General features: G+C 37.3%; 1 pseudogene; it reads left to right on the plus strand.

Moving 5' to 3' along the window:
* The window catches only part of LOC150031715 (glycosyl hydrolase 5 family protein-like), a 55818-nt pseudogene that overhangs the window by 7906 nt on the left and 21518 nt on the right, over positions 1–26394 (plus strand).

Raw genomic sequence — 26394 nt, forward strand, 5'->3', positions numbered from 1 at the left:
TTCTTCCTCGAAGCAGAGGTAAATAGATATATTGCTCCCTTAAGGGCTGGTTCCGGGGCTTGAACATAGTAGCCACAACTTCTCTTTGGAAGAGAAGACTCAGTCATACGTAGCACTATGACTTATGTTCATTAGAGAGATCAGTGGCACTTAAGGAATTAGTTGTAACTATAAGGGCATAACGGTTATTGGCCTAGTTGTACTTACGAGCGACTTGTGAAGGGTTATCACACTATTGATTGGTTGATATGGACACTTAATATATTTGTAGTAAGGAGAGTTTAGCTGTCGGTCTTTAGTGGAGTGCCTGACAGTTAACGAATGGTGGATCCCATTGTAACAATAGAAATGGAATGTTATGCTGCGTTATCGCTTATGCACACTACTGATGAAAGAATGAATCATACAAGCTCATGTCCTCGGAAACAGCGCCATAAACTTGTAATGATAGAAATGGAATGTTATGCTTTGTTATCGCTTATGCATACTTCTGATGAAAGAATGAATCATACAAGCTCATGTCCCTGGCAACGGCGCCATAAACTTGATGACATAAAATTTAATCTCTTTTTCTACTCTAACGCATGGCTGATGAATGAAACGAATGATGTGCTGTATATGTGCTCAAGTGCTTACGAAAAAGAGAATTTCTATGCGATACTACGTCTAAGTATATGCATTGTTAATGATATGTTTGTAGTATGCGATGTAGTAGTCCATGTAACAAGTTTCCTTATGCTGAAACCAAGTATAATTTCAACGCAAGTTTCTTAGAATAATCCGAGGTCGAACACAGGGATTGTTTTCGTTAATGCGCTACTATTGTGATACATGCGACCGGTTTTTAACAATGAATAAAGAATTTGGGTTTATAATGAAATATAAATTGCGATGAAAGTAAAAATGCGTTAATAAAATAAATCCTAAACTAATATGATACACGATACAAGATACATGATACACGATACTGAGGTCGAGAACTAACTGTGAAGTTGTACAAAGATTCGATGTATGTGATGGCAAGTCTTTATGAATGAAGCAGAAAGAGAAAGAGTAAATAATAAAAACATTGCAAGTTTGTCGATTGCGTTAAAGATGCAACTAAGGTTTCGCTTTCCCTTGGCGTACACCTCTCGTTGATCGGCCGCGATCCCATATCTCTATGGTGAAAAAGGGATGAACGTGATGAATGCAAGGTTGTTTCCATCACTGGAAGTACTTCTTGCTTTAGTTAACGCATTCTTCCAACCCTCTCTCGATAGGCGGAATAACATCTTCACTTCTGCTCTCACAGGTGAAGATGCCGTCGAGAATACTTTAGCTAAACTTAATTATTTTCTTAACACAAATTAACTTACTCGCTTAATTCTTGCTATTTACCCATGGGATTAAGAATACAGCATGGAGAAAATGGATTATGGATGTACGGAAAGAGACAGAGAGATGACAATGGAAATTATCATTACATTTAATACTAAAATTAAGCATCTGATACATGTTATGAATGAAAGAGTAAAGAAGATGAATACTGATGATGAAATAGAGATTAGAAATAAATACAGAAGGAGTGTCAACGTCTTAACACAGATCCTGAATGGAGGTTGTGATTGCCGGCGTGTGGAAGTAGTGGAGAGGAAAGCTTCCCTCCCAGGCTTGCTTTCCTGGTAGAATTGACCTTCGCACAGAGCTTTAGTTATAGGAATTGGAAGGATTCTCTACTCGGAGATTCACCTCTCGGCCTTATCTCGTGGTTCGCCTGGATCTACTCTATAAGTCGCTTTAGACCATCCACTCTCTCAGAATTAGTATATGCACGTCTCTATGTATTCATGTAAATTTTTCAGTGAATTTGCAGAAGCTATTTATAGGTGAGACTTGGCTCTTTGAATGTGTGGTCCCCACTGTATGGTTATGGTAGTTCCTAAAATAGCGGAATGAGAAATTCCTTCTATTACGCAATCAACTCGTCAGAAATGCACAACTGAAAGCTGTACACTTGTCAGAATCCTCTGCAAATGTGTTGCTCTTTACATCTTCAGTCTATCGCTGCATGCGGTGTTATTTTTTATTACCACATGTGGTTGAAATTGCGTTGATCGCTAGAGCTCTTGATCGATTGTCACATGCACTGTCATTGCGTTGATCATCTCTTCGTTCTTGATTGATGGGCACAATGCGATGTAGATACGTTGTTCACTTTATCTTTGAGTCATGAACGCATGCGGTGACTGATTTCCTGCAAACAAAAACTGAAACATTCTATTCTACCATCGCAATGGTGTTAGTGGGTGTATTGACGACATTTTATAATTTTCACATTTCTTAGCCAATTTCTATACTATCGACGCAACTTTTCTTTTTTTTAGCCGCAATATCTAAATAAAACAGTATAAATAACTTGTATTTCTGCAAGTTATCACCCATGACTAAAGAGTTTAGTCAGTTATTCAAGTACTGTTGGAGCTTCAAGCTACATGTCCATAAGGACCCTTTAGTAGCTCAATGGATTCAAGTTGAGTATCAGTTCTTCGTGTTGATTTGAAATGTTCAAATTGACAAGAGGTAATTCGATTATATATGATATGATCAGTATGATGTATAAGATATATCAAGAGGAGGATTAATGTAAATGAGATTTACATTAAGAACCATGAAATAGAAAAAGAGCTATTGTTTCATGAGATGAAATATTAAAACTATAGGTTATAAATATAGTATGGTAAGTTGGTTATCATATATATTTATAATAATATTAATTATTGGATAGTTATCTCTTTTTCTCTAATAACCAATTAAGTGGGAGGTTATTGGTAGTTCATGTTAACTATGAGATAAAAGGAAAAATGTTTTCCTAAATTTAGTAGTTTATGAATATAGAATTTCCATTCTTAGAATTACTCACGATTGGCTATCAAGTAAATACGATTTACTAAACGAAAGCTGAAGAGAGACTAGACGATTGTGGCGTGATTCTACATGATAGTCATTCAACTGGCCGATTAGCTAAACGATCGGAAGCTTTTGCTAAATGATCGTGGAGCTTCTTCTAAATGATTGGGCATCGTCTATACGATAGACCTTGTCATCTCCCACTTGGTCAATCGTTTACACGATTGTTCCTCCCATCTCTTCCACTAACCAAGTCCATATATAGCCCACACATCTGGATTCTCACACTGAGAATACCAAGGTGGTGGTGGTGTCGTACTCAACTCGACATCGTCGAGGTTTTTGGAGGCCGTTCGTTGAGTTCACGGTGTTCGTGTGGTGGTTGCCGATTGTTCGTGATCTTGGATATTGTCGAGTTCGAGCGTTCATATGCTACAGTATTGGAGTCTGTTCGAGTGTTCGTGATCAAGGGAGATTGAATATGAGTCTTCAAAGGTATATGTGTTCTTTCCCTTGATCGTATAGTAAAGCATGCTGTATATTTCCGTTTCTTGATTGTAATTGTTAATGTTCAAATACGAATAGAATTTGGAAGAATCATTCCGCTGCTCATGAAAACTCTCATGTCTGATTTCATTAGGCTTGAAGATCTAGAACAAATCGAAGCTCAAAGAGATCTGAATGGATCTCAAAGATCATAATAGATTGTGAACAAATCTGAGCCAAGAAAATGATGGAGATAACAGAGCTGAAGCGCACAACAGTTTCAAACCCACGGCGAAACCCACAATGAGACCCACGTACTATACCTAACAAACCCACGGTGAGACCCACACCTTGACGAACGACAGATTTGATGAATGAGACCCACGACATGACACGATCTGATGGATGGATGCATAATGAAAGCCTACATCTTCACTAATGAAACCCAAAAATGAAACCCACGACTTCACCGATGAACCTGATGAACGAAACCCATGGATGGACGCACACCAGCAGACCTGACGAATGAAACCCACGACTTCACGACTTGACAGCGAGACCAACAACTCCACGAATGAAATCTCATAGGGTCTTGTATTTTGTAAACACTTGTTTGAATAAACACTTTGTGACTTATAACATATGATATTTTATTTACAACAATCTATATAATATTTGATATTTTAGTTACATTAACCACAAATCAATAAACTAAGATCCATGGTTATCGTTGTAACTTAAACATGTATGTGGAGACATACAAGTGGATCGTATTTTAAGTGATAACCTAAATGGTTTGTAGTATATGGATAAGGAGGGATACTTTATCCTAGTGACACTACGAGTGTGGCCCCTTTGTAGGTGTTACAAATATTGTAAAGTGCTACAAATGATCTGATCCTGATCATTCATGTATTATATATGCAAGCGGAGATATTCTATACAAAGGAGTTTGTATAAGACCGGGCCACGAAATGTTTAGTCTCGTTATATAACACTATTCATAATTGAGACTTTCATTTCACTAGGATGACCATAGGTAACATGACCTTAATCCTCAGTGAGTTATGAACTCCTGCCTATGAGAGCAGTCCTTTGATTTGCATGGGTGGGAGTGGCCAGATCACCGACTCAACAAGCCTATCACATTGGGGATTCATCTAATTGGGGTGCTAGGAACTCAGCTACACAAGACAGAATTCACTCCTTCCCCGAAGCAAGGGTAAGTAGATAAATTACTCTCTTAAGGGCTGATTTCGGGGCTTGAACAATGTGGTGCCATCATCTTTTGGCCTAAGAAGGCTTTAGTCATAGTGGGATTATGATCTATTGTTCATTAGAGAGATCAGTGGTACTTAAGGAGTTAGATGTAACTATAGGGGCAAAATAGTAATTTGGTCAACTGTACTTACGAGCGGTTTGTGAAGTGTCATCGTACTGTTGATTAGTTATATCCAATGGACACATAAATATATTTGTAGTGCAAAGAGTGCAGTTGTCGGCCTTTAATGGAAAGCCCAGCAGTTAATGGATGGTGGATATCATGATTAAAGAGTTTAGTAAGTTATTCACGTACCATTGGAGCTTCAAGCTACAGGTCCATAAGGTCCCCTTTGTACTCAATGGATTCAAGTTGAGAATAAGTTTTTGGGTTAGTTTAAAATGTTCAAATTAACAAGAGGGAATTTGATTATACATGATATAATTCAATTATATATGATATAATTGATATGATGTATTTGATTGGAGGAATTAATATAAATATGATTTATATTAAATGCCATAAAAATAGAAAAAAAACTATGGTTTATATGTTGCATATGATGAAATATTAAAACTGTGAGATAAAAAAAATGATTTCAAAATTTTCAAGACAACAAAACGCTCTATCAGATTACTAATCGAGAGACTAAATGATAGGATCGAGTTTTACTATACAATAGTACTCATTTTCTACACGACCGAGTATCGAGTCCATGCGATAGGCTTCCTTCTTCTACACGATACTTTTGTCGCTTACTCGATCGTTTTCTCCAATCCTTCCCTCAATCCAAAATAAGCCAAAGCCCACAACTCCTGGATTCTCACACCGAGAATACCAAGGTAATCTTGGGCTGGTGTCTAGATCTGTTTGAGGATTGAGTTGATATTCGTTGCTAGTGATCGAGGGAGTTCGAGTTCTTGTTCGTTGCGTTCGAGTTTGATCGAGGGAAACACTTGAAGAAAAGTTCTTCAAAGGTATTGTTTTCTCGATGCCTTGTATTTATTTACAAGAAGCATGCTGTGATTTATTGATTAATGCATAATCTATTTAGTATGATTGTAAATGTTTGAATTCCTTCACAATAGAGTTCAGAACGATCCGCTTCCGCTCAAAGGTCCTCTATATAAAATGAGTTCCTTCAATTGGTATCAAAGCCAGGTTTTTCTAATTTCCATATTCCATTGTTGCATTGAATGTCTTTTACAGTCCTTATGGGTTTTACATATTCTGCAATGCATTAAAGTGTTAAGTGTGGTTATGGATGTTGTTGATGGATGTTTTTGGGATAATTTCCTCTATTTAAAGCTTTTTTTACGTTTACATAAGTGAATTTGTAAGGGCCCCTGTGTTTTTGGGCATTATTAACTTACAACCGAGTCTGTATTCAAGTTGTTGTTTTGTGAGTCCTTCGTGATGAAGCTTCAGACGAAAGGAATTGTTGTTCACTTCGAGGGAGAAGACGAATCATTGGTCGCATCGTGTGGCTTAAGCTAAATGAGCGTTTATATTTGGCTATGCAATCGTGTAGAAATGTTCTACTCGATCGTGTAGTATTTGCTAAACGATCACATAGCTAATGCCACTTGCATTGGCTATTAGATTGCATAGACGCTTGGGGTAAACGATCGTAGAGTATATGATACTCGACGCGTGGCATGCGCGCTAAACAATCTTGTAGGCTAGCATGCTCATCGCAGAGTCACTAGCTTCACGATCACTCGGTATACGATACTTGACGCTTACTACTCAATCGTGTAGACAATCATGCTCATCACATAGTCATTGGCTACATGATCGCATGGCATGCGTTACTCGATGTGCACTACACGATCGCATGGACTTTCATGCTCATCGCATAGTCCTTAGCCACGCGATCATCACTACACGATCATTTATACTCGATGTATGTTACTCGACGATCTGAAGGAGTTGCTACACGATCAAGTGATGAGGCTTCGCCCAGGCGGTTCAAGACCCGGTTCGCCTATTTGAACCAGTTGACTTGATTCTTTTGTAATAATTAGGTTTTATTTGAGGCATATTATCTCAATCCATCAATTTTTATTGAATGTACAGGTGATATATGTTTACCTTATATGCTATAATGTATGTCATATAGTTTTACAACCCACCATAGGTTATGCATTTATTCATGCACCATCTTTATATTATGTGATATAATATAGTAGTTTGCATGATTAAATTACTTAAAGTATGCCCATACATCATATAATATAAGAGTGATAATATATGCATGCATTAAAGCATATCCATGCATCATCATTATGATAAATGTTATAATACAAGGATGTATGTTAACATGTATGTTTAGTTCATTACTTGTTATATAAAAGTTTTATATTAGTAATGAATGAACGTTGCATGAAGCATGACACTTAGGTTTATTTATAAAAGCTAGAAATACCTTGTGGATGTCTAGCTTAGCAATGTGGTTGATTTTAGTTGTTTCATTTTTTTATAAGTGTTATAATTAGTGAAATTAGAATTAAAATCAATAAGAAAGAATTGCATGCAAACTTAGGCTTTAATCATGTTTTAAAAGAATTTTAAAATTTGATTGAGATAAACCTAAGATCACAGTTCTTATGAGATTAGATACCTGTGTAATATTTTAATTCGGTTTAATAGGATTAAATTGACTAATACAAAATTAAATATGTACCAAATCTATCTATAAGGGACTTTTTGGCTAAGGTTGGTTTTGGCTAGGCTGGGGTACTTAAGTCGATGGAAACATCGCACCCCTACCTGGGAACCTACCTGGAAAGGTGAATTAGATAGATTTGTTGCATGCATGTAAATTTGATGATGGTTTGTTAATGTGTTTAATAATACTTGAATCAAACTTGTTTAATCATCAAAAGCAAATGTTGTTTTTGAGCAAATTAAACACCCACTTAGGTAAAATCAGTAGCCGGATTTACTAAGTTAATAAATCCCTAGGTAGAAGATTCAGTGGGAGATAATTGGAGTATATGATACTTCATCTTACCTCTACACGTTTCTCCCTTAAAAGTTCACACCGTGAGATCTATCCCCCTGAAGGATGGCATTTGGGTAGGTCAATACCTAGGTGAATGGAGAGAATGTTCATAATAAGTGGGAGCAAGACATGTGACAACATATCCCTCGGTCTCTCTCATTAGGTTGGATAAAGTTTCTTGCATCGCCTCGAGGCACCCTGGGAGTGTCCCCTTAAAGGATGGTTATATTTGCACAACTCTTTATCTAATGTCCAGAAATGGATAGGGTTGCTTTAGTCTCTTATTCTAATCTACTTTTTCCCTATGGTGGGCGCATTAAGACAAGACTTTATGGCCTAAAATGAGGGGTTACATTTACACGAAATTATTAAGGATGTTAACAAATTCTAGACCGAACAATGGTGACTGTTAGATTCAGTTACAACAAGCTGTTTCTGTCTAATGGTTGAGATTGTCTCATTCCAGTAAAAGGGCACTTGATCACCCTATGGTGACTTTTGCCCTGCCTCACTGAAGCATCATTGCAAAATAGATGTCACTTAGGGTACAATAGAACTATTTTGCTAAAACTTGATTGGTGTTAAAAGTGGTAATGCAAGTAGTCTTATTAAGTTTGTTTTTCTCAGAAACTCTATTATAATGGCTACCGCTACTCTTGCCTGACGAGAACTACGTTAGTTGGAAAAACATGATTAACACAATCCTTACCATCAATGACTTAAGGTTCGTCCTTTTGGAGGATTTTCCTCCTATTCCACCTCCCAATGCTGCTCGAAATGTTTAAGAGGCATATGAGTGCTGGACACGGGCGAACGAGAAGGCTCGAGCATATATCTTAGCCAACTTTAATGACGTTTTAGCCAAGAATCATCAGCCCATGATCACTACATAGAAGATCATAGAGTCCCTGGAGGGAATGTTTGGACAATTGTTCGCACAACTCAGGCACGACGCTTCTAAGTTCATCTTCAACTCAAAGATGAAGAAGGGTACATCTGTTCGTGAACATGTTCTGAACATGATGGTTCACTTCAACATGGCGGAGATGAACGGGTTGACCATTGATGAGGCCAGCCAAGTTAGCATCATTCTGGAATCGTTACAAGAAAGTTTTCTTCATTTCGTAAGCAACACTGTTCTAAACAAGGTTGATTACAACCTTATAACTCTACTAAATAAGTCGCAGACTTTCCAATCTTTGCTGAAAAGCAAGGAGAAGAAGGTTGGTGAGGCAAATGTTGCTTCATCTTCCAAAAAGTTCCATAGAGATTCGACCTTTGGAACTAAATCTGCACCTTTTTCTCCCGGCACCAGAAGTGGAAGAAGAAGAAGGGTCGTAAGGGGAAGGCGTCTGCTAACCCACAACCTGCCACTCTACGGGGTAGGCAACCAGTAGGGGTTGAAAAGGAAAAATGTTTCCATCGCAACCAGGATGAGCACTGGAAGTGGAACTACCCACGTTATTTGGTTGAAGGTAAATACGATCTACCGTTTTTTTAGACTTGTTTAGTGGATAATGATGATTATGCCTGGATTATTGACTCTGGGGCCACTAACCATGTTTGTTCTTCATTTTAGGGAATTAGTTCTTGGCAGCAGCTTAGTGCTGGTGAGATGACGATGCGAGTTGGAACCGGACACGTCGTTTCAGCTATGGCAGTGGGAGGTCTCCGGTTGACTTTACATAATAGGTTTATCATTTTGAGTGATGTGTATGTAGTCCCCATGTTAAAGAGGAACTTAATTTATATAAAGTCTATGCTTGAATGTAATTACACCCTGAATTTTTCTCTTAATAAAGTGTTTATTGTGAAAAATGGTGTAGATACATTAGCAGCAAATTCTCTCCATAACATAGAGATGTTTAAAACTGTTGTAACTCAAAAAACGAATTGAAATTTCTCCTAAAGAAAATGCCCAACTTTGGCACCTATGTTTAGGGTATATAAATCTCAATAGGATTGAGAGGATAGTGAAGAATGAACTTCTAAACGAGTTAGAAGAAAATTCTTTACCTGTGTATGAGTCATGCCTTGAAGGAAAAATGACTAAAAGACCTTTTACTGGAATAGGTTATAGGGCCAAATAGCCTCTAGAGTTAGTGCATTCAGACCTTTGTGGTCCGATGAATGTGTAAGCCAGGGGAGGCTATGAATACTTCATCACTTTTACTAATGATTATTCAAGGTATGAGTACATTTATTTAATGCAACATAAGTCCGAGTCCTTTGAAAAGTTCAAAGAGTTAAGGGTTGAAGTTGAAAATGCATTAAGTAAAACGATTAAGATGCTTCGATCTGATCGAGGTGGAGAGTTTTTGGATATTAAGTTCCCAAACTATTTGATAGAACATGGAATAGTTTCCCAACTCTCAGCGCCTGATACACCTCAATAGAATGATTTGTCAGAGAGGAGAAATAGAATCTTGTTGGACATGGTTCGGTCGATGATGAGTTATGCTTCCTTACCAAACTCGTTTTGGGGTTTTGCAATAGAGACTGCATCTTACATCCTGAACTGCGTTCCCTCCAAGAGTGTTGCCAGAATGCCTTGGGAGTTGTGGAACGGTCGTAAAGCTAGTTTACGTCACTTTCGCATCTAGTGTTGCCCAGCATATGTGCGTGAGACTAATCCTACGAAACTGGAACCACGTTCGAGGTTGTGTCTATTTGTAGGCTATCCCAAAGGGACATGAGGGGGTTATTTTTATGATCATAAGAAAAAAAAGTGTTTGTATCAACAAACACTACTTTTCTTGAGGAGGATCATATGAGGGAGCACAATCCTAGAAGCAAAATCGTGTTGAATGAGCTTTCCAAAGAAACTGTTGAGCCTTCAACAAGAGTTGTTGAAGAGCTTGCTACCTCAACAAGAGTTGTTGATGTAGGTTTATCTAGTAGGTCAAATCCACCTAAAGAGTTGAGAAAACTTCGATGTAGTGCGAGGGTTGCGAACCCACTTTATTCACTATATGGGTTTAACTGAAATGCTGGCTATGGTAGCTGATGGCAAGGTTGAGGGTCTGTTGTCTTACAATAAGGCAATGGAGGATGTTGACAAAGATGAATAGGTCAAAGCCATGGATCTCGAGATGGAGTCTATGTACTTCAATTCAGTTTGGGATCTTGTAGATCAACCTGATAAGGTTAAACCTATAGGTTGCAAATGGATCTACAAGAGGAAACAGGGTGATGGGAAGGTGCAAACCTTCAAAGCTAGACTTGTGGCAAAGGGTTATACTCATGTGGAAGGAGTTGACTATGAGGAGACTTTCTCGCCTGTTGCCATGTTGAAGTCTATTTGCATCCTTTTATCCATTACTTCATATTATGACTAAAGATATGGAAAATGGATGTCAATACTGTTTTTCTGAATGACAATCTTGAGGAGACCATTTATATGGTACAACCCAAGGGATTTATAGCCCAAGGTCAAGAGCAAAAGGTTTCTAAGCTAAATCGGTCAATTTATGGACTGAAACAGGCATCTCGATCATGGAACATAAGGTTTGATACTGCAATCAAATCTTATGGCTTTGACCAAAACGTTGATGAGCCTTGTGTCTACAAGAAAATCATCAACGATTCAATAGTTTTGCTAGTGTTGTATGTAGATGATATCTTACTCATTGGGAATGTTGTAAGCTTACTGGCTTCAGTTAAGAACTGACTAGGGACCCAATTCCAAATGTAAGATTTGGGAGAGGCTCAGTTTGTTCTTGGGATTTAGATCTATTGGGATCGAAAGAACAAAATGCTAGCATTGTCTCAAGAATCGTACATTGGCAAGATGTTGATCAGGTACTTAATGCAGAACTCCAAGAAGGGCCTATTGCCTTTTCGACACGGAGTTACATTGTCTAAGGAACAGTATCCTAAGACACCTCAAGAGGTTGAAGAAATGAGACGGGTCCCCTATGCATCTATCATGGGCAGTTTGATTTATGCGGTGTTATGTACTAAACCTGACCTCTGCTATGTTGTGGGGATAGTCAGTAGATATCAGCCTTATCTAGAACAGGGTCACTGGACAGTCGTTAAGAACATCCTCAAGTATCTTTGAAGAATGAGGGACTACATGCTTGTGTATGATTCTAAGAATTTGATCCTTACAGGATACACGAACTCTAATTTTCAGACTGATAAGGATTCTCAGAAACCAACTTCAGGATCAGTATTCACTCTTAACGGAGAAGCTGTAGTATGGCGAAGCACCAAGTAGGGGTGCATCGCGGACTCCACTATGGAGGTCGAGTATGTAGCGGCTTGTGAAGCTGCTAAGGAGGTCGTTTGCCTCAAGAAGTTCCTGACTGATCTGGAAGTTGTTTCAGACATGTCTAGGCCCATCACCCTTTATTATGATAATAGTGGTGTTGTGGCGAATTCCCTTGAGCCTCGAAGTCAAAAGCACGACAAGCACATAGAGCAGAAACGCCATCTCATCCGAGAGATTGTGCATAAAGGGGACGTGATTGTCACGAAGATAGCTTCGAAGCACAATGTTGTTGATCCATTTATGAAGGCCCTCACGGCTACAGTGTTTAAGGGTCACCTGTAGAGTATGGGTATATGAGATAGACCGCGATAGGACTAGGGCAAGTGAGAGATCTTATACTGGGCGTTTGTATCCTAGTTTATTGTTTTATGTACTTGTAATTAGATTATCTTGTACACCCCACTAGCTTTAGGACAAGTGGGAGATTTTTGGGGTTGATGCCCTAAATCTCGTAGGGTTATGTAGTTTGTAAACACTTGTATGAACAAACACTTTTTTATTCACTTCAGTCTATGAAATATTTGATATTTTAGTTGCATTAACTACAAACCAATAAACTAAGATCCATGGTTATCGTTGTAACTTAAACATGTATGTGGAGACATACAAGTGGATCATGTTTTAAGTGATAACCTAAATGGTCTGTAGTATATAGATAAGGAGGGATACCTTATCCTTGTGACACTACGAGTGTGGCCCGCTTTGTAGGTGTTACAAATGTTGTAAAGTGCTGTAAAGTGCTACAAATGATCTGATACTGATCATTCATATATTAAACATACGAGCCAGGATATTCTATACCAAGAAGTTTGTATAAGATCGGACTACGAAATGTTTAGTCTTGTTATATAACATCATTCATAATTGAGACTTTCATTTCACTAGGATGACCATTGGTAACATGACCTTAATCCTGAATGAGTTGCGAACTCTTGCCTATGAGGGCGATCCTTTGATTTGCATGGGTGAGAGTGGCCAGATCACCGACTTAACAAGCTTACCACTTTAGGGATTTGTCTAATTAGGGAGCTAGAAACTCAGCTACACATGACGAAATTCACTCCTTTCTCGAAGCAGTGGTAAGTAGATAAATTGCTCCCTTAAGGGCTAATTCCGGGGCTTAAACAATTTGACGTTACACCTTCTCTTGGCTCGAAAAGGGTTTAGTAATAGTGGGACTATGATTTATTGTTCATTAGAGGGATCAGTGGTACTTAAGGAGTTAGATGTAACTACAGGGGCAAAATGGTAATTTGGCCCAGCTGTAGTTACGAGCGATTTGTGAAGGGTTATCGTACTGTTGATTGGTTATATCCAATGGACATAGAAATATATCTATAATGCGAAGAGTGCAGTTGTCGGTCTTTAGTGGAGTGTCCGACAGTTAACAGATGGTGGATATCGTGATTAAAGAGTTTAGTTAGTTATTCACGTACCGTTGGAGCTTCAAGCTATAGGTCCATAACATCCCCTTGGTAGCTCAGTGGATTCAAGTTGAGAATCAGTTTTTGGGTTAGTTTGAAATGTTCAAATTGACAAAAGGGAATTTGATTATATATGATATAATAAAATAATTCCATTATATATGATATAATTGATATGATGTATTTGATACATTATTATTTGATTGGAGGAATTAATATAAATATGATTTATATTAAATTCTAAAAGAATAGAAAAAGAACTATGGTTTATATGTTGCATATGATGCAATATTAAAACTATCAGTTATAAATATAATATGATAAGTTAGTTATTGTATTTATCTATAATTTATTAATTATATGATAATTGATATTTCTTTTTCTCAATAACCAACCTTAGTAAGTGGTTATACACGGTTTTATGGAAACTGTGAGATAAAAAGAAATTTTATTTCAAAATTCTCAAGACAATGAAATGCTCTATTAGATTACTAATCGAGGGACTAAACGATAGGATCGAGTTTTACTATACGATAGTACTCGTTTTCTAAACGACCGAGTATCGAGTCTATGCAATAGGCTTCCTTTTTCTGCACGATACTTCTGTTGCTTACTCGATCATTTTCTCCAATCCTTCCCTGAATCCAAAATAATCCAAAGCCCACAACTCCTGGATTCTCACACCAAGAATACCAAGGTAATCTTGTGGTGGTATTTAGTTCTGTTCGAGGATCGAGTTGATACTCGTTGCGGGTGTTCGAGGGAGTTCGAGTTCTTGTTCGTTGCATTCGAGTTTGATCGAGGGAAACACTTAAAAAAAAGTTCTTCAAAGGTATTGTTTTCTCGATCTCATGTATTTATTTTCAAGAAGCATGCTATAATTTATTGATCAATGCATAATCTGTTTAGTATGATTGTAAATATTTGAGTTCTTTCACAATGGAGTTTGGAACGATTCGCTTTCGCTCAAAGGTCCTCTATATTTAGAGTTCCTTTAAGAGGGAGGTGAGAGCTGATGGACTGCACGACTTGATGATGGACGAACGCACGACAGGAGAAGAAAGCTTGGGTGAGAGGGTTTGTAAGAAAGGAGAGAGAAAAAAGCTTAAGATACGGAGGGGAGGGTTTCACTCAAAGGCAAAGAAAAAGGAGTTTAGACATTGTTGCTTCATAAATTAAATCTATAATGTCAGTTTAAAACTAACATTAAAGATCCGATTTTTTATTTTTTCCAAAATCGACATTATACATTCGTGCCTATTTTTTACAATCAACATTAAAGGCCCAATTTCTTTTAGTGAATGTCCATTTTGGTCATTATACTTTCTATTTTAGTTTATTTTGGTTCTGAAACTATTAAAAAAAGTGAGCATTTTGGTATGTTAAAAATGAAATAAGAACGAAAACAAGGGACCTAGATGGTCACTTTTTAGTGCTCATTCAATTTTCATTTGAATGGGTCAGGTCTCCTGAGGCGAGGTAACAAGAGAAAGGTTTCCCATTCCCTAGTAAAAAAATGTACAATGATCAAATTGAATATTTAGAAAGTACAAAACCAAATGAATCAAAGTCAAAAGTAGAGATATTAACATGAATATAGTCAAATAATAGGTACTAAAATGTATAGGTACCAAAATGTACCAAAGTCATAAGTACATGGACCAAAATAGTATTTAAATATTATTTAAAATAGTAATCTTGGAAATGTGTATGTGTATATATATTGCTTGATCATATATGATGTTGCATGCATATTTTGTATATTACGATTGCCTTTTGTTATTTGATTTAGAAAGTTATTTTTTTCTATAGAAGCTATGTTTTGTTGGTTTTTAAATACAAGCATATACAATGCTATGTTTAAACTTTCTTTTTTTTTATATATATACACATAGATTTATGTGATCTTTTTCAATGTTAGGTTTATGAGGGGAACTCATTTTCAACTTGAGTAAATAGTTAGGTAGATTAAGTACCAATTAGATCATGACGTTGATTGGCTAGAGTTCATGTTTTTTTTTATTTCAAGAGTCGGTTCAAGTCCAATTGTAAGATTGTGAAGCTTCAAGCCTAAAGTAATTTTTCTTAATTTATCCTAGTGATATTTTATTCTTAAGAGCATGCACAACCGTTTGAATTGATGATTCAATTATGATTACTCGATTTGTTTGTTTGTTAATCCTACTATAAAAATCGTCTTGAACTCATGAGGAGTAACTCATGCAAGGTTATTTTTTCAAAATCCAAACAAAGTTTCAAAAATCGAAAAAATATCATATTTGATAACCATTTGGTTTTTTGTTTTTTAATCTTAAAAACTAAGTTTATAAACATTATTTCATTATATTGATTTATTTGTTTTAATTTGTTAACTACTTTTTCGCCTTGTTTATTTCACAGAACATTACAAGGGTTTTTGTAATGAAAATTATTGTATGCGGTTGTTTTGTAGTGATGATAATGGCAATGACTTCTTTGATGATCGCTATTTCGATTCACAAAAATGGCTACAAGGAATCAGTTTGGCAACTAAAAGCCTAAAGAAATAAACTCCAAGTATATTTTAGTTATTTATTTCTCTTTTCATAAAAATTTTAAGACTATAGAAATAGGTCAGAGTTCATAGTATTTAATGCAACAACTTTTAGACTTTCTTTTTAGTTGTTTTTAGGCTAAACTATATAAAAACTTTTGAAATCTAAATGCCATACATATACTTTGTTTGTTTGTTTCTTTTTTTCTTTTTTCTTTTTTCTTTTTTCTTTTTTTTTTCACAATCCTTTATAACATATAAGTTACCCCTTAGTTGTAATTTTCGGATTTTATTAACCGGAGAGGCCAAAGAAAGGTGTCGTTAAATAATGTCAAAGTTAAGAGTTAAATATGAATTTTTTTCCTTTTTTTCTTTTTCTTTATTTATTTATTATTATTATTATTTTTTGAAGCTAACCCTATCATTCACATAAACCTTTTATAATTTTATATTTAAATACTATTTTGATCATTATATATTGTGTCTATTTTATTTTAGTTTCAATGGTTTCAAATATATAAATTATGTCCTTAAACTTTCATTTTAATAATAAAATTAGTCCTATTGTTATATTGAAGTAAATTTTTATTGAACTGAGTAAATAAAAATAATTTTCTATTTAAGAAAAAAGAATACCATTTGAATGCCTTGTCAAATTTTATAGAGAAAAAAAATATAGACTATTTATTTTCTAAAATGTTAATCATAAACTTAACATACGTGAAGGATCTCATTGAAGAGAAACTTGAGCGGAAGGGGGACCGTCCCGATTTCCATTTTCATAGAATGTATTTTTTACAAAAAATAAAGAACAAATTTTTGCACTTATTTAAATAGAACATACTTAATAAAAAAAAACATAGAGGTTTCATAAACCCTTAGCTTTGAAGACCTTATTCAAGATTCTCTCGAACAAGAAACAAACACTATCACGATGGCGACCTTGGTATTCTCAGATAGAGAACCTAGGAATGGTGGGCTCTGACTATTTTGGAATAGAGAGGGAATGATTAGAGAAGAGAGGAGGAAAAGAAATTTTTCAGAAACTTAGAGAGAAAACTATTTTCTCTGTTTAATAACATATATATTTCTCATTTCCTTTCTTGCACCATGATGAAGGAGACTCTCTCCTATCAAATGCCCATAAAACTTCAACCACCCACTTACTTGGGTGGAGAGAAAAGAGGGAAAGAAGTTGTAACTCCCTCCTCAATTCAAAGAAATTAATTTTAATATATAAATAATAAGATTAATATATATATATATATAACATGATACCTAACTTATCATAATATATATATTAGATGTTATATTAAATACAACTTATAAGCTATAATTTTAATATTGTATCATATATAATATAATCTATAGATTCTTCTCTCTCTAATATGACATTTAATATAAAATATATTTATATTAACTTTAACAATTATGAATCCAATTCATATAATTAATATTTGAATCTTATTCAAATATTCATTTCCTCTCATAATGTATCAAATACATTATACTAGTTATATCATATATAATTAAAATAACTTAATTATATCATATATAATTAAATTCCTCAATTAATTTGAACAATTCAAATTAATCAAAAACTGATTCTCATTTAATCGTATTGAGCTATCAAGGGAACCTCATGGACCTATGTCTTGAAGCTCTAATGGTACATGAGTAATTAATCAAACTCTTTAATTAAATTATTCATCATCCGTTAATTGTCGGGCACTCCACTAAAGACCGATAGCTGCACTTTTCGCACTACAAATATATTTTTGTGTCCATTGGATATAACCAATCTATAGTACGATGACCCTTCATAAATTGCTCGTAAGTACTGTTGGGCCAAAATTACCGTTTGCCCCTGTAATTACATCTAACTCTTTAAGTACCACTGATCCCTCTAATAAACAGTTGCTAAGAAAAAGGTAGAACCATAAATACTATCCGAAATAGTGAAGGGTGTCGCGACGATGGAATGTGGGACGGAGGACTCCCATTTTGCCTCGGTTGTATGTAAACCCCCCCTCACCCCTACACGCTAAAGGCACCTCGCCCAACATTATAGGAGAAGGGGGCAGCATCCATCAGGGGGTATCATCATTAGCAGGGATATCGCCAGTCGATTCAGACGCTGTTCTAGGTAAAGCACCACCCGCCTGGCTACCCCGATGAGACTTTGAGATAATAGAATAGCCTCTAGGAATCTCTGGTACTTTCAACTTCATGGTTGTATTCCAGACTGAACGGCTCATCTCCCAGCGGGCTGTTTGCTTATCAGCTCTTAGATCCATTTCCTTCTAACTTTGTCCCTTTGAGTAGTGCTTGACGATAGAAGCAAATGAGTTGGCCATCTACATCAATGCCAGAGAGAGCTCCGAACTATAGACATTGGGTAGACCGACATTCTAGCTAATAATTTGGCTTTTTATTGACGAATAAATAAGCACCATACCTCTAACTTGTTGATCAGAATTTGAGTCGGAAAAAGGGGAAACTAATTGAGGCAGCTAATTCGACGGTTGATGGGGAAGAAGAGGTGGAAAGACTTCAAGTAGTGCAAGATAGGCTAATCACCAGACTACTGTAGAATCTTCCTTGTCGGAGTCAGAATGGGTCTCATCGTTCGATGCATGGTCGATAAGAGAGATTTCAGGAGAAGAAGCGAGACCAAGAAAAAGAGGGGTACCATTGGCAACGATGCTTTAGAGTGCCCTTAACCTTGAGGGGGTCGTAGATCGAGTTCTCTTGGTCCCACCGAGCAAGATAGGGCTCAGCCATATCACACATAGATTTTTTGGTATCAGTCGGACTTAGATCATAGTCCAACTATGACTAAGGGTGTGGCGCCACATTATTCAAGCCTTAGAATCAGCCCTTAATGTAGCAATTTATCTACTTACCTCGACCTCGAGAAAGGAGTGAGTTCCTTCTTGTGTAACTGTGTTCCCAGCTCCCCAATCAAACGAATCCCTAAAATAGTAGGCTTATTGAGTCGGCGATCTGGCCACTCTCATGCATACAAATCAAAGGACCGCCTTCATAGGAGTTCACAACTCACTCAAAATTAAGGTCATGTTACCTATGGTCATCCTGGTGAAATGTAAGTCTCTATTATGAACAACGTTATATAATGAGATTAAACATTTCGTCGTCCAGTCTTATACTAACTCCTTTGTATAGAATATCCCTACTCAAATGTCTATACATGAATGATCAGGATCAGATCATGTATAGCACTTTACAACAATTGTAGCACCTACAAAACAGACCATACTCGTAGTGTCACCTGGATAATGTACCCAGCCTCATCCATCTACTACAGACTATTTAGTTTATCACTTAAACATGATCCACCCATATGCCTCTACATACATGTTTAAGCTACAAGTTAACCTTGGATGTTAGTTTATTAGTTTGTGGTTAATGCAACTAAAATATGGAATAGAATATCATATATTTTATTAAATAAACAATGAGTTAGTTCAAAAAATTTACAAACTATAGAACCCTACAAGATTTACGGCATCAACCCCAACAATCTCCCACTTGATCTAAAGCTAGTGGAGTGTACAATATAGTCAAGATACAAAGTACGCAAATAATAAACTAGGGCATAACACGTGCTCAGTACAAATCTCCCACTTGCCCTAGTTTAGACGTGGCCTGTCCCACATGCCCATACTCTACATGTGACCCTCAAACACATTAGTCGTAAGGGCCTATGTAAATGGATCGACAATGTTGTGTTTCAAAGATATCTGCATGACGATCATGTCACCTCGATGCATAATCTCTTGGATGAGATGATACTTCCGCTCTATATGCTTTCTGCGCTTGTGACAACTAGGCTCTCAGAAATTAGCCACAACACCACTATTATTACAAGAAAGTGTAATGGGCTTTGACATGTCTGGAACGACTTCCAGATCAGTCAAGAATTTCCTGAGCCAAAGAAATTCCTTAGTAGCTTCACAAGCCGCTACATACTCAGTCTCCATAGTGGAGTTAGCGATGAACCTTTGCTTGGTGCATCACCAGACTACTACCCCTCCGTTAAAGGTGAACACTAATTCTGATGTGGATTTCCTAGAATCCTTATCAGTTCAAAAATTAGAGTCCTTGTATCTCATAAAGATCAAATTCTTTTAACCATACACAAGCATGTAGTTCGTCGTTCTCCATAGATTCTTTGATAGAACAGTGATCTAATCCTGGATTAGATTGATTTCTACTGACTACCCCCACTACATAGCAGATGTCAGGTCTAGTACATAACATCGCATACATCAGGCTGCTCACAGCCGATGCATACGGGATCCGTCTCATTTCCTCAACTTCTTGAGGTGTCTTAGGACACTGTTCCTTAGACAATGTAACTTCACGCTTGAAAGGCAATAAGCCCCTCTTAGAGTTCTGCATGGAATACTTGATAAGCATTTTGTCAATATACGACGTTTAAGATAAAGCTAACATTTTGTTCTTTCGATCTCTAAAGATCTGAATACGTAGAACAAACTGAGTCTCTCCGAAATATTTCATTTGAAATTGGGTTGCTAGCCAGTACTTAACCTCAGTCAGTAAACCTACATCATTCCTGATATGTAGGATATCATCTACATATACTACTGATGCGTTGTGAATTGTGATGCGATTATGGTGTGAGTTTGCAGTGATATGTTATGCGGTGAACATGCAAGTTTTCCTAATAAGACCCAAGTATAAGCCTCACTAGGTTTCCTGGTAAGTCCAGGGTCAAACACAGGGACTACCGAGTAAATATCGACAGTTACTTCGATTCTCTTGCGGTGGTGAAAACAAATGAGTTGGATGGTGTTTTAATTAAGAATATTTCCTATGCGACGGAGTTTGAATGAAGAGTTGATGAAATCGAGAGTTACAACGAGTATGCGATGAAGGGGTTGAGAAGGGGTTTAGCTAACACTTCCTAAGATTATGCACGAGTTATGCGATCATGCTACACACAAATAATAGCACGTCATCTCCTAATGTAAATTCCATAATTCCTATTTCTAGGACGCATGCAATGTATACGAAAAATTTGATAGCGCTTACGTCTAAGCCTCTATTCTTGTCTATGCGATGATGAATGATGCACACGTAAAACAAGGTGACTGCATACTATTATATCCTATTTCTAGGGTTCATGTGATGTGTTAATAGCAATAGAATTATGTCTAAGTTTCTATTTCTTGCTTATGCGGTTCTAATCTGACTCTCTCAAGCCTAGATTCTAATCTGACTCTCTCAAGTTTAGATTCTATCTTAGACTACTCTCTCAAGTATCTCTAAAGGGTGAATGACGCATACATAAGACAAGATGATCGCATAAAATGTACATCTTAAGTCATGCTAGCTAAGTACTTCTCAACCCATTCAGAAATTTAGCTACTCATGCGAAGTATGGAGAGATCGAACATAGATTGAAATGAGATTTCCATTTTCTATAAATAAAGTACTGAATACAGAATAGAAAATGGAATTTAGAGATAAAAAGCTCGGTAAGCAATGTCTTGCTTCCCGTGTCCTTTTACACTGTTCTTTTTTACTCCAACTTTGTCGAGATGTATATTCTTGCTCTCGCAAGTGTTGGCCTTTTCTCCTTTGTAACGCTCTGATAGTCTCTCGATCTTTCTGAGAATTCTCTCGGCTTCCTCGTCTCCGTCCTCTAAGTCTAAATATGAGTATGTATGTGAACAGACTAATGGCTCTCTAACTTGTATATTCTATATATCCCACTCTTCTAATGGTGGCCTTCGATATTTATAGAGCTCAAGGTGAAGCAGCCTTTCTCTCTAATCATTGCAATGATGGGCGGTATTAATTCTCCTGCTCTGATGCGCCGATTAATGGTCACTGAAAGTTGAGTGTACTTGCTACAGTGTGGTTTTAACAACTTGTCAACTAAATTCGGATTCGACAGTCATCAGTTTTTCGTCCCATCATGATTTATTATGCTATCACCTTGATGCGCAGTCTTTATGCGGCCACCTTTTTTAGCAACTTCTCATGATCACATATGATCGCATGGAAACGCGATGATGCCTAATTCTTTTGGATCGCAATTTTTACTTGTGCCATCGCATTTTTCCTACACAAAATAAGTAAATTAACTGCTTTTATGCAATGGGCACATGCAATCGCAATTTCTTCAATTCAGCGCTTTTGGACATGATATTGCTTATTTTTACCATCACATTCTCTCATTATTTTACTTATTTGAGCTATAATAACTTGTATTTCTACCCGTTATCACATCCCCAAATTTAAAACAATGTTTGTCCTTAAGCATAAACTAAAGATTTTCTTTTAAAAAGTCAACCGCTTTTACCCTACCTAGACTTCTCAAGGTACATAATTCAAACTACATGAACCAATGTCTTCTTAATTTCTATCCTAGTCTCTTCCTAAAATATTTCTAATACTTAGGGACTGTAAGTTTAACCTTAAAAAAAAATTTACTCGTTTCCAGGACATCGCATGATTTATTTCAAAACTTTCTCCAATCGGGGTGTTTCCAAGTGATTTTTTACCCTTGCACAATTTAGATATTCTTTTTGTGATCTTACACTGATCTAAGTGCCCAGCCTTCGTTTTGGCTTGCCCCACGGGTGTCATGCGAGCATCCAACTATGAGCAAGGCGCTCTTTCTCAATCTAAACTCATGCCCATTTCTTTTATTTGGCAATGAAGTTGCGATCACTTGATTTATGTGTTGATCACGATTCCTACCTTCATTTTGGCTTGCCTCTACGGGTGTCATGTAGACATCCAACTACGAGTAGGATCCGATCTCAATGTCATGATTTTTTTTTATAGAGGTAGCAAGGTTGAAAATACAATACTAGCACCCCCAAATTTATACAGAGCAATGTCCCCATTGCTGATAGACTGAAATAACTCATGTGATGCTCTTAGGAAGTTTCGTAAAAATCGTTTTGAAGGAAAGCTGGTGGACCACTAACTTTAAGAAATGTTTCATGAATTGATTGTCCTGAAATACAGTTGACTTTAGTACATGCGGTAAGAAATAAAGGCATAAATTTCATCATTAAAATCATAATTGGCATGGGGAAGAAGTTAAGGAAAGATATGCGACAAAGAAATAAAGGCGATGATAAAATTATCGAAGTTAAAATGAGATGCGATAGAGCAAAATTTGGAATAAACAAAGTCAAGGAAAGATAACCCCCAAATTTTCTTCGTCGCCCGCATTATATGTGAACGCATCCTTCTTTACGGCGAACTGCTTTCTTTGATTGTGGTGGTGGAATAAGCTGGTTGCATCTTTCGTGTAGCTCCTCTGCAATCATTCACCACAATTGTTGCAAAGAAAACATTGAGAAGGTCAAATAAAAGATAGCGTTAGCAAAATCGTTTACCACGATCGTTCACCACGATCGCAGCATCATTTTTTTTTTTTTGGAAGCAAAAAAAACAAATATATGATAATAGACAAAAGAAGGATATTCCAAAAGAATTGCGTCCCTAATGAGTTTGAGTCGCATAGTAACGCAAGGACTGTTTATTTCAATCTGGGCATTTTACGTCCAAGGTGGCTTTCTCTTCTTTTCTCGGTCTTCTAGGATCTTGAATGCCTAAATCTAGAGCTTTTCCCCATTACGATCTCCCCTTTGTGCACATCAATTTGAGCGCAACTAGTCGAGAGGAATGGTCGTCCCAATATGATGGGCACATCTTCATTCGCTTTATAGTCCAAAATGATGAAGTCTACCGGTAAGATGAATATGTCAATTGAGACTGTGGCATCTTTTAACTCTCCCTTGGGATGTATTCGGGATCTGTCTGCAAGCAGGAAAGTTTCCGTCGTGGGTGTTAGTTTGCCCATATTCAATCGTTTGAAGATTGATAGCGGCATTAAGTTTATACTCCCCCAAGATCGCATAGTGCTTGACCAATGTAAACCCCACCAATTGAGCAGAGAATCATGAAGCTTCCTAGGTTGCACATTTTTTGTGGGACCATAGTATGTAACCCTTGCGTTACTACCACTGCAGCGATCTTTTCTTCATCATTCTATTTCTTTTTCAATATTTGTGGGAATGGTGGTAGCTGTACTTCTTCTATCTCGTGTGCTAAAGGTTTGTAGGTGGGCGCAACTTCTGGGTTCATCTTCTCGGGCACTTCTGCATCATATGTTAACGGGTTATTGGTCTTCACCTCATTCGAGTTGGTCATGATGGGTTCTTCCCCTACTTCTGCTATCATTTTTTTGCTTAGCAAGGAGACTGCTAGGCATTATTCCTTTCCTGTACCCCCAGAGTTGCAAGAGAGCTCAGTTGAGCTTAACAACGCTCCTTGCGGTCTATTTTTGAGTTCGCCCGCAATCTATCCTATTTTAATTTCAAGATTTTGGATGGACGTCGCTTGATTCTGAAGCACTGATTCATTCTTCTCAATATATTGCTTCAGCAAGCTCTCTAAAGATGAAGATTGCAGTGCCTGCGAACTGCTAGCTTGATTTTAGGGTTGACCGTTTGTTCGCGGGAAAAATCCTTGTGGCCCTTCCTTTTGTGCCATAGTTTGATAGTTTTGTTGTTGATTTTTCCATGCGAAATTGGGGTGGTTTCTCCACCCAGGGTTGTACGTATCGGAGAAAGGGTTATTCTTTATTAAGCATATTGACTGCGGATTCCTTGGGCATTCTTCAATCGAATGTGCTTCTCCACAAGTGACACAACTCGTGGTCTTTTGAGCGATTGCATTGACTTTCCCTTTATGTGTTCCCGTGCTTTTGATTGCGATGCCTTGTATCAAACTTATCATCGCAGTCATTTGGTTCTGTAAGGATGTGATGGCCCCGTTTTTCGCGTCACTATCTTTAATCCTCAATCGTTGATCGCTTTCTCTCCAGTCTTCCTGATTTTTAGAAATGCGATCAAGTATATTCTTGGCCTCATCGTACGTCTTATCAAGCATACCACCAGTTGCTTCCGCGTTGGTAGCCGTCTGCGATGCAAGGTTCAATCCGTGGTAGAAAATTTCCATTTGTAAATAATCTGGTAAGCCGTTATGCGGGCAATCTCTTACCAGCCTCTTAAATCTCGCCCAGGCATTATTGAGCGATTTGTCAATATCCTGTTCAAAATTTGTAATCAGCTTCCTCCTTCTGGCATTTTTCATTGGAGGGAACTAGTTTTTCATGTACTTCTCCACTACTTGTTCCCATGATGTAATCTCCCCTGGTTCAAGAGAATAAGCCCATTTTCGTGCCTTGTCACGCAATGAAAATGGGAACAGTGTTAATTGAACCTCCTCAGCGGAGATGTTTGGGAACATAAACGTGTTGCAGGTCTCAATGAAACTCTGGAGATGGGCGTGCGGATCCTCGCCACGCCTACCGCCAAACTGTTCGACAGTTTGGATCATCTGCAGCATCATCGATTTCATTTTGAACCTCGATCCGTCAAGAGTTGGCCTCATGATTCTTGGAGAGAAATCATAGAGGTTGGGTGACACATAGTTCCAAATGGGCCTATTATGGTCGTTCGCCAATAGGATGGGATTTGCCAACATATTATTTGCATTTGGTGCTCCATTTTCGGGTTGTTCCGCCATGTTTGGATCTTTCTCTTGTTTTTGTTGTGGCGGCTGTCTCTTCTTCTTCTTCGAAAAGTTCTCTCAATCTCTAGGTCGTAAATGGGCTCAGGATTTTGTCCTTTGCTCATACGACGCCTGCTTCTTCCCTTACCTAAGGAAAATCAGCGCACAGAGACAGAGAGTCTGCAAAGAAAATAAAAAAGTTACCATTAGCACAATGTATTGTCGTAGTCCCCGACAACGGCGCCAAAAATTTGATGTGTGGTTAATGCGATGAAATAATGGTGTAGAATGCGATGGTGGAATATGTATTGTGCATACAAGTTTTCTTAGCAAGATTCAAGTAAGAATTCTACTGAGTTGCCTGGTAAGCCCACGGTCGAACACAGGGACTAAGGAAACAGTATGCGATGGTAATTTCAGATTTCTTTGCGTTGACAAATAAAACAATGTGTTGGTTGATATGTTGTTTGAGGTATAAAGTCTATGCGGCGGATATGAGAAAATAGTTAATAATACGAAAGTACAATGAGTATGCAAGGGAACGGGTTGAGAAGGGATTTAGCTAACACTTCCTATGAATGCGTTCATGTTACGCGATCATGCTACACACATACCACAACAAGTCATCTCTAAATGAAAATGATATAGCTCTAGTCTTAGAACGCATGCAATGTATGGATGATATCTATAGGACTTACGTTTAAGTCTCTATTCTTGTCTATGCGATGATGACTGACACATACATACACAAGACGACCGCATACTACCATAACCTATCTCTAGGGTGCATGTAATGCATGTTGGAAAACAGAGCTTATCTCTAAGTCTCTATCTCTTGCTTATGCAGATCTAATCTTACTTTCTCGAGTCTATATTCTAACCTAGCTCTTTCAAGTCTTAGGTTCTTTCTTTAGACTCTCTCTCGAGTAG

The sequence above is a fragment of the Benincasa hispida genome, chromosome 12 (genome assembly GCF_027475165.1).
Source record: "Benincasa hispida cultivar pf3 chromosome 12, pf3_genome.v1.1, whole genome shotgun sequence".
Classification (NCBI taxonomy): domain Eukaryota; kingdom Viridiplantae; phylum Streptophyta; class Magnoliopsida; order Cucurbitales; family Cucurbitaceae; genus Benincasa; species Benincasa hispida.